Source organism: Eptatretus burgeri, chromosome 4 (genome assembly GCF_056783735.1).
Source record: "Eptatretus burgeri isolate ZD-2024b chromosome 4, Ebu_testis_v1, whole genome shotgun sequence".
NCBI lineage: Eukaryota > Metazoa > Chordata > Myxini > Myxiniformes > Myxinidae > Eptatretus > Eptatretus burgeri.
This window is the reverse complement of record NC_140964.1, coordinates 64716835-64730536: the sequence shown is the minus strand read 5'-3', so window position 1 is coordinate 64730536 and position 13702 is coordinate 64716835.

The following is a 13702-nucleotide window of genomic DNA, read 5'->3' as shown; positions in this document are numbered from 1 at the left end:
TCATAGCTATGATGAACAGGCATTCGATAATACGAGGGAGGAAAGTGAAAAAAAAAAAACTTTATCGTTGAGAAATCCTTGCGGCCTCTTCCAAGTCAAAACATGGTTGAGCGGGCCAAAAAACATGGCGGCTTCAGACCCCAGCGAGGTTACCCAGGAAATTCCTTAAGACCCCAGACGGCGAGGTGACCGAGGATCGCCTGATGAATGATATAATTAAATAAGGCCTAATTATCTACAAAAGAGGAGTTTTAATTAACCTAAACACACAATTTTCACTCCTGCACTTCCTTAGAGTTTTCTTAGCATGCATGAAAAGTTTCAGGCGACTTGGTTTTATAGTTTTGGAGCTATGGAGGAGACATACACAGACACACACACTGACACTCTGTAGAGAGTGAACGCTTTGCTCAGAATGACGTAGTGCAGTACCGCTGTCGACAATGGGTGCTCGGCAAGTGGCTTAAGCACTCATGCAAGCACTCCACTTAAATAGTTGATAAGGAATGGTTGACCAGGCTGTCACTGCTTACCATAAAGGATACCTTTAACTTTAAAGCCGATCTTCACCACGCATGCCGCAGTTAATGAAATAAAATGAATTCTTCAAATAATGACTATCCACAAAAGAGTTGCTGCTTCATGCAAAACAACCCTGGAAATATCGCAAAGTTCAATTGCCCATGAAATAAACATTCCAGATAATCTGCCATCTTGCTTGCTCGTCTGTGCACATGTCACGTGGTACATCAGTTTTGAGGTCCGCACAAATGTTTTTTTGTTTTTTTTTTGAAACGTCCGGTTTTTTTTTCACCAGATTTGGTTTGATTCCCTGAAGAGCACCTCACGAAACCTCTGAAAATAGAGACGCAGATCTGGCAGACGCTATGGATAAGCAATCCCTCCGCAGGACAGGATGTGAGGTCTTGCAGTGAATGTATTAAATCATTTAGCTCAATGAAGCTGGTTAATTTTGGCACGTTCCTAAATTTTTGTTGATGCAAGATAATTCTCCAAACTGTAGAAAAATATAAGTTTAATGTTTTGGAAATTTCACATTTTCTTATGTGTGTATGGAGGAGGGTACATAGCTTTGGTTGCTTAAATGAAATAGGTATATCGGCTTGGTTATAAGACTCGTTATTTCTTCAAATTATCAGATTTCACAACAAATTTTAAATTATTTAGTCTGGATAATATCCAATCCTAAAAAGCAAAATAATATTTCGATGATATACTTGAATTAGTCTGTGAGATCATGTGAGATCATGGAAAATTGTCTCATAATGCATGAAATGACTTCAAGCTCCAAATTTGAAAACTTATAGTGGGGCAGCTTAGCATAACAATTGTGCATTTTGTGAGGAAAGCACCAAATTTGGCACACTAGTAGCTTATCATATTATGAACAGATTTGGATATTGGGCCATCTCAAATTTTTTGATGGCAGTGGAAAATGGCTGCCACAGCCATCAGCGGCTGAATTTGAGATGGCCCAATATCCAAATCTGTTCATGATATGATAGGCTACTCGTGTGCCAAATTTGGTGCTTTCCTCACAAAATGCACAATTGTTATGCTGTATTTCGTATAAGTTGCCCCACTATTACAAAAGCGATGTATACAACAATTCCTAGCTATGATGACCAGGCATTCGATAATACGAGTGAAGAAAGTGAAAAAGAAACTTTATCATTAAGAAATCATTGCGGCCTGTTCCAAGTCAAAACATGGTTGAGCAGGCTTGAAAACATGGCAGCTTCAGACCCCAGCGAGGTTACCCAGGAAACACCTTAAGACCCAGAGAGTGAGGTGGCCGAGGATCACCTGATGAAGGATATAATTAAATAAGGCCGTTAATTATCTTCAAAATGGGGTGTTTTAAATCACCCAAACATCCAATTTTCACTCTTGCACTTCCTTGGAGTTTTCCTGGTATGCATGCAAAGTTTCAGGCTGCTTGGTTTTATCGTTTTGGAGGAGAAAAAAAAACACACACACACACACACACATTGCCTTATATTAGAATAGAAGATTTATGCAGTTGACTTAATTAGGATGTGAAAATAAAAGGAAAGTTTCTTGTTGTAAAAAATGAACCCGGGAATGAGCCAATTCGCTTTATTATCTCTCACTATTTATGCGAACAGGTCATTCAATAGAAAAATGGCCTTTGAGATCTGTGAGTTACAACTGCAATTGTTAAATCAAGTGTTTCATCGACTTTAAAAAAAGGAGTCACAGAAGCTGCACATTGTCTTTGATTACTCAACCAGGTCACGTGGAAATAAACTTAATTGTTTGTTTTTCCCACTCAGTTATAAGTATTCTGGGTCAGCACTGTCATTTTATGCCTGGTGTTGGATTAATAGTTAGGTTAGTGGACTTGGGATCCTTAGAACCTGAGTTAAAACCCACTTGGCTGTTTAATTAATGCCAGGTGAGGTTGACTCTGCCTGTCATCCTTCTGAGGTCGGCAAAATCAGTGCCAGCTTGCTGTTATCCTGTGTTGGAGTGGTGAACTGTCCAGGATTGTGCCCAATAGCCAAGGAGACTGCTTAGGCAGCACCAATGCTCTGCACAGAGTATGGTCCCAGTGGATGGATGGATGGATGGATGGATGCACTGTCATTTTCGAAGTTAACATTTGTAGCACCTATAACAAGTTGCCCAAAGGGTATTGTGGACTGGCATCAACCACAGGGTGGACTGGCATGATGGGAAGACCAGACAACAAAGGCATATTATGCTGTCCCTGGAGGTCATTAATTTGTCAGCCGGTTTTTTTTTGTTTTTTTTACCAACAATCCAATTATTAAATTGGCAAATTGCCTGAGACGAGATCGGTTTCCAGAAGCTTACAATTGAAAGCCTTCATTCATCTGCTCCGTCGGAGTTGCGACCTGTCCAGGATCGTGCCCAATTGCCCAGGAGACTGCTTCGGCAGCACCAACACTCTGCACAGAGTATGGTCCCAATGAATGGATGGATGGATTCTTCTGTGCTCAGGCAGATTTCAACCTACAACCTCAAGTATACGCGCGCGCGCGCACACACACACACACACACACACACACACACACACACACACACACACACACACACACACACACACACACACACACACACACACACACACACACACACACACACACATACACACACGGTGTATTCAAGTATGGCCTCCTAATTTGTTTCAACAAGCACTTAAAAAAAGACATACTTCACTTCTCAACGTAGTCCCTGTGGAACGCTATACACTTTTGGCACCTGTCCATCCATGATGTGACAGCTATATCAAAGCTCTCGTCAAGGGACTCTGGAGCCCACTGATAAATTGCTGATGCAAACCCTGATCTCTAAGAGAAGTTGGGAACTTGAATGCTATATTTCATTTTTATCAATCACCAAAGGTCACCCAGCGCAAGGTCTGGTGAATATTGTGGATGCGCCAGTCTTCAATCAGTTCAATGCGGCACTCCTTGAAGAATTCTTGAAACTGAGCAGCCCGATGTGGCTGGGCATCGTCATGGTGGAAGTGAAACCATGACTGAAGAATACGGACGTTTCTTATGCCATGGCTGACAGAAAGATTTTCCAATACCTCATGGTAACTGTTACCAGAAAGAGTTTTTGTTTTGGAATGCAATTGTCATGAGCATCCTAAAGGATGACCATCATCATATCAGATGATTCCTGCACACAAAGTTTCTTTGTAAAATCCATAAAGGCGACATATACACAGAGATATTGCATTTTGGCTTCTGGATAGAAGAAGGGCATCCAGGTTTTGTCCATCTTAATATGAATACAATGGAGCTAATGTGTATCTGGTTATATAAATAATGATATTATAGTTTTGATATGATATAATGATATCTTCTTCTTCTTATGCTGTCCCTGGAGCTATATGATATAAACAGCTACATCCCGTTAGGGGTCGCCACAGCGTGTCATCCCTTATGATCCGCATAATGATTTGGCACAGGTTTTACGCCGGATGCCCTTCCTGACGCAACCCTGGTCGCCTCTTACTACAGCGATATGGTACACCTATTTTAACCGGGTATACACTGGGCCCAGTACACTGGTACTCACTTCGCCGACCTCAGAAGGATGACTGGCTGAGTCAACCTCCTGGTGTGTATTAATTCAGTGGCCCAACGGGGCTTGAACTCAGGACCTTTTGGATCCCAAGCCACTACCCTAACCACTGCACCAACACCAGGCTATAATGATATAATGATATGATATATAGTTTTGTAGTTTTTTTTCTGTAGTTTTTTTTTCTTCTTTCCATGGGAGGGGGCATGGGCAAAGATGGTCTTGGGTAAAAAAAAACACACAACATCCACCACACAACACCCCTTGACGAGAACCCCCCCCCACCCCACCAACAACACTCCGTACACATGCACACAATCACCCATCAATGCTCAAGCTACCAAAAAGTCCTGCCAACATCCCTATACCCCTCCATCTCCAACACTTCCAGGTACGGATCTAATTCCAATTTAAATTTATCTACTTTTTCTGCTGCCACGACCTTTCCAGGGAGACCGTTCCATGCATTGACTACTCTCTGAGTAAAAGTCCCCTGTCTTACTGCCTTGTTAACTCTCCTCTTCTTCACTCTCAGGCTATTTCCCCTGGTCCTATCACTGTCTACTCTGATGAATAATTCTTCCACACTTATTTTGTCTATACCCTTCTTTTATGTTAAACATCTCTTTCGTATCACCTCATAACCACCTCTTTTCTAGTGAATAAAGCCCTGTCTCCTTCAGCTGCTCCTCATAGCTGAGTATAGCTAGGCCCGGAATCAATCTGGAAGCCCGATCCTGAACCGTCTCTATGGCAGCAATGTTTTCCCGCCAAGTTGTGGTGACCAAAACTGCACACAATATTCTCGATGTGGGTTCACCAAATTCCTATGCAATGTTAACACCACCTCATTTAATTTATAAATGATCCCCATAACTACAAAACCTTGAAACCTGGCAGCCTGAACCTTTGCATGTATACTTAGGGAACGCCACTGGACTGTGTAAGTGAAAATTGGGTGCTTTGGTTAATTAAAACATCCCTTTTGAAGATAATTATTAATGGCGTTATTTATTTTGTCAGACGCATTCTCAGCAACCTTGCTCTCCTTTGAGGCGCATCCTTGGTTACCTCGCTGGGGTCTTAATTCGCCTCTTTTTTTTGCCTGCTCAACCACACCTTGACTTGGAATAGGCTGCAATGATTTCTTAACGATTAAGTTTTTTGTTTCACTTTCCTCACTAATATTATCAAATGCTTGATCATCATACCTACAAATTGCTAGATACGTTGCAATGCTTATAAACGCCCGCAGACGCCAACGTTCATGGTTTTGTTTCATTTCCGCACATGATATAACCTCGAGAATCTCCTAAACTAAGCCAAATTATAAAATTTAAGCTCCAGAATTGAACTTAGCAACAGTTCCAACTGCTAAAATAAAGTGTTCATTTGTCCATTTTGGACATAGTTTGATATTTTGGGCATCTCCGGGAGGTGTGTGTTTAATAGACGGATCGGTGATTGCTAATCACTTGCCAAGCCAGCCGTTCATTATCAACCATTTTGTTGGAGTGCTTAAGCCACTTAGCACTCTACAATATTCACACTGTCACTGAATGATGTATATCGATAGAGTTGAACAATGTTCGGGGGCCACTCGTCTGCATTGGCCCCACATTGTTCTGCAGTGTAATGGGCAGTTACTGGCTTGATGAAAATATGCAATTTCATTAACATCACATTTCCCGTTTTGGTACAGTCTTCTTTCATTATACACCCTGTCACTTCAGCATAAAAAAATGCAAATAAAATGAAATGTTTCATTAGCATCACGGCAGGAGAGCCGAGAGGTAGCATGCTCTCTCTAAGCTGTCTAGCCTATGTTTGAATCCTGACCCAGCTCTACACTGTCATCCTGGTGTTTCACAGGCAGGGTGTTTCACAGGCAGGGTGTTTCACAGGCAGGGTGTTTCACAGGCAGGGTGTTTCACAGGCAGGGTAAGTTTCACAGGCAGGGTGCCATCTAGTACTGAACATCACATCTGCCGGAATCCCCCTCTCCTCCTCACTCTCCCCTCCCCTCTCTTCCTCCTCCCATCTCTCTTCCCCTCCCACCTCTCTGCCCTCCTCCCATCTTTCTGCCCCCTCCCATTACTCTGCCCCTTCCCTCTCTCATCTCTCTCTCCCCCACCCCCTCACGCTTGCTCCCCCACCCAATCATGTTGCCCTCCTCCTCCCTTCCCTACACGCTACCTTCCCCTCTCTTCCCCTCAAGCTGCCTTCTCCTCCCCTCCCCTCATGCTATCCTCCTGCCAAACCCTCTCCACCACCAAACAACTTTCTAGAGGTCGAGGAGATTAGATGAAGGGCTGTCAAAGATTGTGCGAATTGGACAAATTAAAGTTTTTTGTCGAGTCGGAACTGCTGCTCAGATCAATTCAGTTTTTATCAAGCAATCAATCACCAGATCATGGCAGGATAACCAAGAGGTACACACACTCACTCTAAGCTTTCTCACCTGGGTTCAAATCCTGACCCAGCTATGAACTGTCAAACCAGTGTATCCCAGGCAGGGTGATTCATCAATGTGTGCCGTGTCTTGGATGTACATTAAATTGGGCGTCACATCTGCTGGAATCCCACCTCTCCACTCTCCCTCTCTGACCCCTCCCACTCTCCCTCTTCCTCGTTCTGACTCCCCCCCCCCTCTCTCTCTGACCCCTCCCACTTTCTCTGACCCCACTCCCTCTTCCTCTCTCTCTCTCTACCTCCCCACTTTGGCTTTTATTTTGATTACAATTCATGAACTGTTACTCCTACCTGGCCTCCATTCTTGCTGTATAGTGTATATGTGCTTGACTTTTCATGATCTGCACCCTTCAGATGCGGCTATGGTCTGTTGATGGCCCATGTGATTCGGTCATTCCTGGACCGGTCACGTGACTATAACAACAGTATAATTACACGTATAATATGTGTATAATCACATATCAAGAGGTGTACATATGTACTTGCGGAATATGCTAACACACTGTCGAGAAGGACACACACACACCATAGATAATTCCTTGCAACACTCAAACACGCTGTGTTCAGATAACATGAAATGTCGCCATTTCTTTCAATCAATCAGAAGGCATGGCTTGGATGATGAAAAATCATGTCCAGCAGGGATGTGACGGAGCAGAAAGCAATGCAGTAAAATGGTGCCACCGGTGCAGGGTACTGAAGCAGAACAGACCCAGTTGCGTTACGTGTAAAGTGGAGCTTGGGTGTCAGTCCATGCTAAGTGGGATTTGAAAAGGACTCGTTTCTACCTATCACGTGGATCCAACCAGGTGGAAATGCCAAGGAGTTGGTGAGGGGTACGGGACTGATTTAAATCTGGCCTGTCCTGGCCTCATTTTGAAGTGGTCTTGTTGTGAGGTCCTTGTGTAAATGTGTGTGCTGGAGTATTCAGTAAATTATGGTCTGGCATCTGGTCAATTCGAAAGGCCACGCATCAACTTGGTTCATTTACCCATGAGACATTCAATCCTTATACCCAGGGGAAAACAAAGATAAATAAACATGGTGTAACATGCGAGCAGGTGCGTCTCTGAATGATGCAAAAAAATGCTTGTTTATAATATGGTTCTCATTGACTGTGCAGCTTGATAGGGGTGATAAAACAGAGAGGGTTAGAAACGCTTGCTTGCTTCTTTGCACACGAACGGGAACTCCCCTGGGTAAAACGTGAGTGCTATGAGGGCTAATGACGCACTGTCTGCTGATCTGGTCATGTGTGCAAGATGCTTTTGGGAATACAGGCCTCGAGGTGGGGGTGGAGAGGTTTTAATCGAAGGAGAGAACGAGAAGCATGCTGGGGGAGGGTAGGTAGGGGGACAACGAGAGGAATTGAAAGAGGGGAAGGATGAAGAGGATGGAAGAGGAAAAAAAAACAAAAAAGGAGGAAGGGGAGATGTGTAATGGGTTGGAAATGGTTTAAGAGTACAAGGTGAACTCATGGGAAAAGGTATGTCAAATTGGAGGGAGAGGGATGGAAGAAGACCTTATTAACCCTTCCATTGTCCTCCCCCTCACTCTCCCAGTAACCTTATTTCAAAAGGGACAACCATCAAAAAATAATATAGAAATGAGAATTGGAGAGGAAGGAAGAGGACGCCATTTTGGATGAAGTTAACTCCAGGAAATGCAACTGTCGTCAGTATACTTGATATTAAGAGTGCTCATCATACCATGAAGCAATGGGTGACATCACTGGAGAAAATAAACTCAGAGTTTATGATTAGACTGTTTGGAGAGTTTCCAATTTGCAGCCTCATTATGACTAACTCTGCTATTTCTCAACGCTAGGCCGTCCTAATGCTGAGGTGTAAAGCCAGTCGTTGCTTCCTAAAGTCGAATTACTCTGCTGTTGACAGCTCTGCCAACGCACAAGGTTCAGGAATGGGTTGGGGGTTGGGGACTGAGGCAGTGGGGGGTTAAGGGGGAACCTCTGACAAGCCTGTTCACTCTGGCAGAACGGCAGCACAAACAGGCTAAACATACAGAATATAGCCTTCTTCATTTCAAATGTTCACCAATATGAGCAAACATGTGAGGCCTATAAAAATGCCTGTTTCGACTTGGCTAATGTACAAGCAGGGCACGTTACTCAAAGGTCTGCTCATTCTGCTCTTTCAAAAAGCACAACGCTCTGAGCTCAGGTATACCATTTACGGATTGAGCTTGTTGTAATTGAGGGTATATATTTTTCTTGGTGATTTCAACGTTTTCTTCTGTGTCACAATGGTGTAATTTTGGTTTTTGAAATGTGAAGGAAAATTATCCTTTCAGCTCTGCCTCCCATTCTGAGAACCCAAAAGCAATGGAACCAAAATGCATGCAGTTTCAATGGTGGAAGAAGCTTTGTGAGAGACATGTTTTTAGCAAAGCAAGGCAATTAAGGAAAATGTACACCGAATGACGTCGGGGGTCAAGGCCCTCTCCGCTTCACCAAATGCACCGTCACATCGATCGAAAGCGAGCCCAAGCTCATGTACACATATAAGTTGTCGTACAGTCATGTACATACCACCAAACATCATGATTGGCTTTATGCAGAGGTTGCTCCAGAGGTTACATGAATCTAGCTATTTATGAGGAACAATAATGGCGACTGTTGATGATGATGGTTTTTCAACATGTCCTCCACGCTGCGAAATTTTACTCAAGCTCGCAACTGACCTGATCGAAGCCAGTTTTCCATTACCCTGTGATTGCATACCTCAGCAACATGAGTTTGAGGGTCAGGGGGTCAAGAGACTCACAAAAATAATGGTTGTACCCTTTTCAGGTTTGTTGATAAACAACTTTGATAAATGGACAGGGGAAGAAAGATTACTCTTGGGACCTGCCTGAAGTCGCTCCCAGCCCCAAAGGTATGTTCGCCTGACAGAGAAGGGATAAACTCAGAATCATGTATCATGTCACACTCACCTTGCTGACCTCTTCTGACTTTAAACTATGACAATGGCTTGACCTATTGACCTTTTAAAGACTGAAGATCAAAGCTTGTTCTTTGTTTTGTCTCGTGTTAAATTCCAGGTCTAATTCAAGACACCATGGCACAAAGCTTCTGCAAGTTCTTAAAGTTGAGGAGTTTTCAGAAAATAAAATGCTTAAACTTTGTTCATAACAATCTCACCGATACATAAATAACAGCCATGGTATAAGCTATGAGTATTGATACTTGGTAGTCCGTAAAAATAAATCACTTCTGTCTGTGTCATAATGTCTTTGTTTTGCATGCAGTTGATGGGTTGGAATGAGTCATGTTGATAACGAAACGACAAATTGCCTCTCCAGCTCAAGTTCACAGCTTCTGACAGCAATGAAGCTAATAGGAGGTGCTAGCTGAGCTTTGGGACATTTGATACAAGTCAAGGCTTCCAAGTGCTCCACCAACAAGTCTGAAGCTCAGAAGCCATGAAGTCACATTAAAAGTATTCAGAGACCACAAAATCGTGAAAACAACACAAACAGAATCAATGGGATGTTTTGTCAAAGAAAGCTTGCCATAACCTCAAAGAAAGGGTGCGATGGAAGATAGGATGGAAGATAGGAGGTAAGAAGGTGAGGATGAGGGATTGGGGGTGGGGAGGTTTGGCGGAAACTGCACTTGCCTGCAAAAATATTGAAACCCACAAACTCATTTCCAATCATTGAAAAATATATCTTTGGTGGTCCTCATCCTTCTTGCCATCTGTCTAGGTCATGGCCTGTTGACAATTCCAAGCCAAAGAAACCACGAGCATGAGGCAGCCATGCTTTAATCTAAATCATGTGATTCCGTGTAACTGCAAACAGCTTTGTTGGCTGATCAGTGAGAAAAATACGTCTTTTATTATGTTGGTGGGAACATCTGAGGTTCGCATTAATAACTCGAATGGCACTCAGCCCGGCTGATTCGTTTACGTTTTGAATCCCATTGATAGATCGGATCTGGATTTGGACATGAACAAAAAAATTAATGGGCTTGTCCTTGTTCCCTAAGCAACTCTTCCATCAAGTTTCGTCCGAATCCGTCCATAACATTTTGAGATATTCTGCTGTATGCCGTTTAAGCCCGATCACTCAATGGTTCAAAAAAAAAAATCACTTTAAAAATTCTCGGATCCGGATCTGGATTCGGATTTTCACCAAAATCGAATCAATTCTTCCTTGTTACAAACCCAACGTGCCCACCCAAGTTTCGTCCAAGTCCGTCTACAATTTTTTGAGATATTTTCTTCACAAACAACCAATCAAGAAAGATGTGCACAGCACGATACCTGCAAAATCCATGAATCACATTTGACCTTAAAAATGATTGGTGGTTGATTTAAATGACCAAATATGCAAATATTCTTTAAATTTCAAGCCAATCAAATAAAAATTGACAATTTTAGAAATATGGCCTATTTCACCTTTTTCTTTTTGGCTTAAACTGACCTCAAAAAATACTTGTTCATTGAATTCACTGACCTCATCTGAAAATCCTCTTCAAATTTCAAGTTAATGGGATGAAAATTGAGGATTTTAGAAATCTCAATGATGTTGTTGACCTTTGGCCTATGTTGACCTTTTGGTTATGTTGACCTCAAAAATAATTGTTGGTTGAATTCAATGAATAAATATGAAACTACTCTTCAAATGTCAAGTCAATCGGATGAAAATTTAGAAATCCAGCCTAGGTCAAATTTTTGGCCTGTGTTGCCTTTGATGGTCAGCGGCACACAAAATTTCAGCTTTCTGTGTCACCCGGAACTGACTAATATCAGTCAGTCAGTGAGTGATTAGAATGAGCGTTTTACATATTATATAAATGAAATAAAAAACGAAGACCCACCCACATCTCTCACCTGTGAATAGAGGGAATACCAATTAGCTCTCACCTAATCAATTAAAAAGCCTGGTGTTGACTCAGTGGTTAGGGTAGCGGCTTGGGATCCAAGGGTCCTGAGTTTAATCCCCTTTGGCCACTCAATTAATACATACCAGGGGGTTGACTCAGCCTGTCATCCTTCCGAGGTCGGCAAATTGAGTACCAGCTTGCTGGGATAATTGAGCCATTCAAGTATCCGTCGACGGAGTGGCAACCTGTCCAGGATTGTGCCCAACAGTCCAGGAAACTGCTTCGGCAGCACCGAAACTCTGTAGAGCGTATGGTTCCAATTATTATTATTATTATTATTATTATTATTATTATAATCAATTAAACCGAGGTGGCTAGGATTATATAAACTAGTGCATGCCCGTAGGTGCGTGGCCGTACGTGCAAACAAACAAAAAAAAAACTTCAAAACCGCGTGCCAGAAACAACAACCACATAGGCCGTTCCTTCACTCTCACGTGCCCGTACGTGCGTGGCCATACATGCAAAAAAAAAAACTTTCAAACCGAGAGCCAGAAACGACAACCACACAGGCTGTTCCTTCACTTTCACGTTCTCACGACAACCACACCTCCACACACAGAGTTAATTAAAATCCAAATTAAAATCAAGTTTAGCTCCCTGTCTTTGCTTGCCATGACATTCACTGCCATGTAACCGGCACGGCCCATGACGTCATCGTCGGTCGACCGTGCACCGGCTTATGTGTCATGTCATTGGTTGGTAAATAAATGGCCGCAGCAACGTGTCATGTCATTGGTTGGTAAATAAATGGCTGCAGCAACGTGTCATGTCATTGGTTGGTAAATAAATGGCCATAACTTGGGAAGGACTTGACCGATTAATATCAAACCTTGAAAAGGCACATCCTCGGGTCCTCAGCAATATACCTGGCAAGTTTCAATGAGATCGGACCAGTGATTGTCGAGAAACAGCGGTCACAGTCACACACACACACACACACACACACACACACACACACACACACACACACACACACACACACACACACACACAGACACACACACACACACACAGATTGCTGGAATTATAGATAGATAAATCGACTACTCCAATGCCCTTCTCGTCGAAGAAGCTGCAAAAAGCAAGCAGAAAAACTGCCCAAGATAAGCCCTTTGCTGTTTCAAACTCTTCCCAGAGTTCTTCCACAGCTGTAACGACATTCACAAATAGTAAACATATGACAATCCCAATGCAACACACCCCCTCAGCTACCGGACCGGTTTCATCACTTATTGGCGAATCATCAGCGACAGCACAGACAGAAATTCATACCAATGAGGCTCCCAAGCATGTACCATGTGTAAACGTCAAAAGCAGTTAACATATAAATGAAAAACGAAGACCCACCCACATCTCTCACCTGTGAATGCAGGGAAGAACCAATTAGCTCTCACCTAATCAATTAAACCCATGTGGCTCGGATGAGATAAATAAATCGACTCCTCCTATGCTCTTCTCGCAGAAGAAGCTGCATGGGTAGCCTTTCATGGTTGCTTTATGCAGCTTTTTCGGCTAGAGGAGCATGGGAGGACTTGGTGTATCGATTTGGTGGGCAGGTTGGGTATGTAGCAAAGAAGAATTGATTCGATTTTGGTGAAGATCCGAATCTGAGCTATTTTTCAGTGATTTTTCACCATTGAGTGATATGACTAAAACGACATATAGCAGGATATCTGAAAAAGTTGTGGACGGATTCAGACAAAACCTGGTGGGCAGGTTGCAGTTAAAAGTGCCCAGCGAGTCAAACCTAGTCAGTGTAAACAAATACATACACAGCGCATGCATAAAAGGCCTCATTTAACACTCACATTTCATTTCAAAAGTCCCGTATTGATGGATGTGAAAGATCCTATGCTGTCCTTCACAAAGACGAGGTGAGCTATCACCAACACCCAGAAGAAATTCCAAATTGTTGCCCTAACTCATGACGGAGGAGGGATGGCAAACTGCCCAACCTGACCCTGGGCATAGAAATAGCTTCTGCAGAAACAATGCTCTGTGACACAGCTAGATATCATATGCAGCCTTTGGCTGTTTGGTTGCATCATTTTCTGGGGGCATGGCTGTGCCGCTGATACAGTGCCCCGTTACCAGTAAGCTAGTACTCATTTCACCGACCTCAAAAGGATGAAAGGCTGAGTGAACCCCACCTGGTATTCATTCAGCAGCCGACAGGGGCTCAAACTCACGACCCAAAGATCTTAAGCCAGCCAC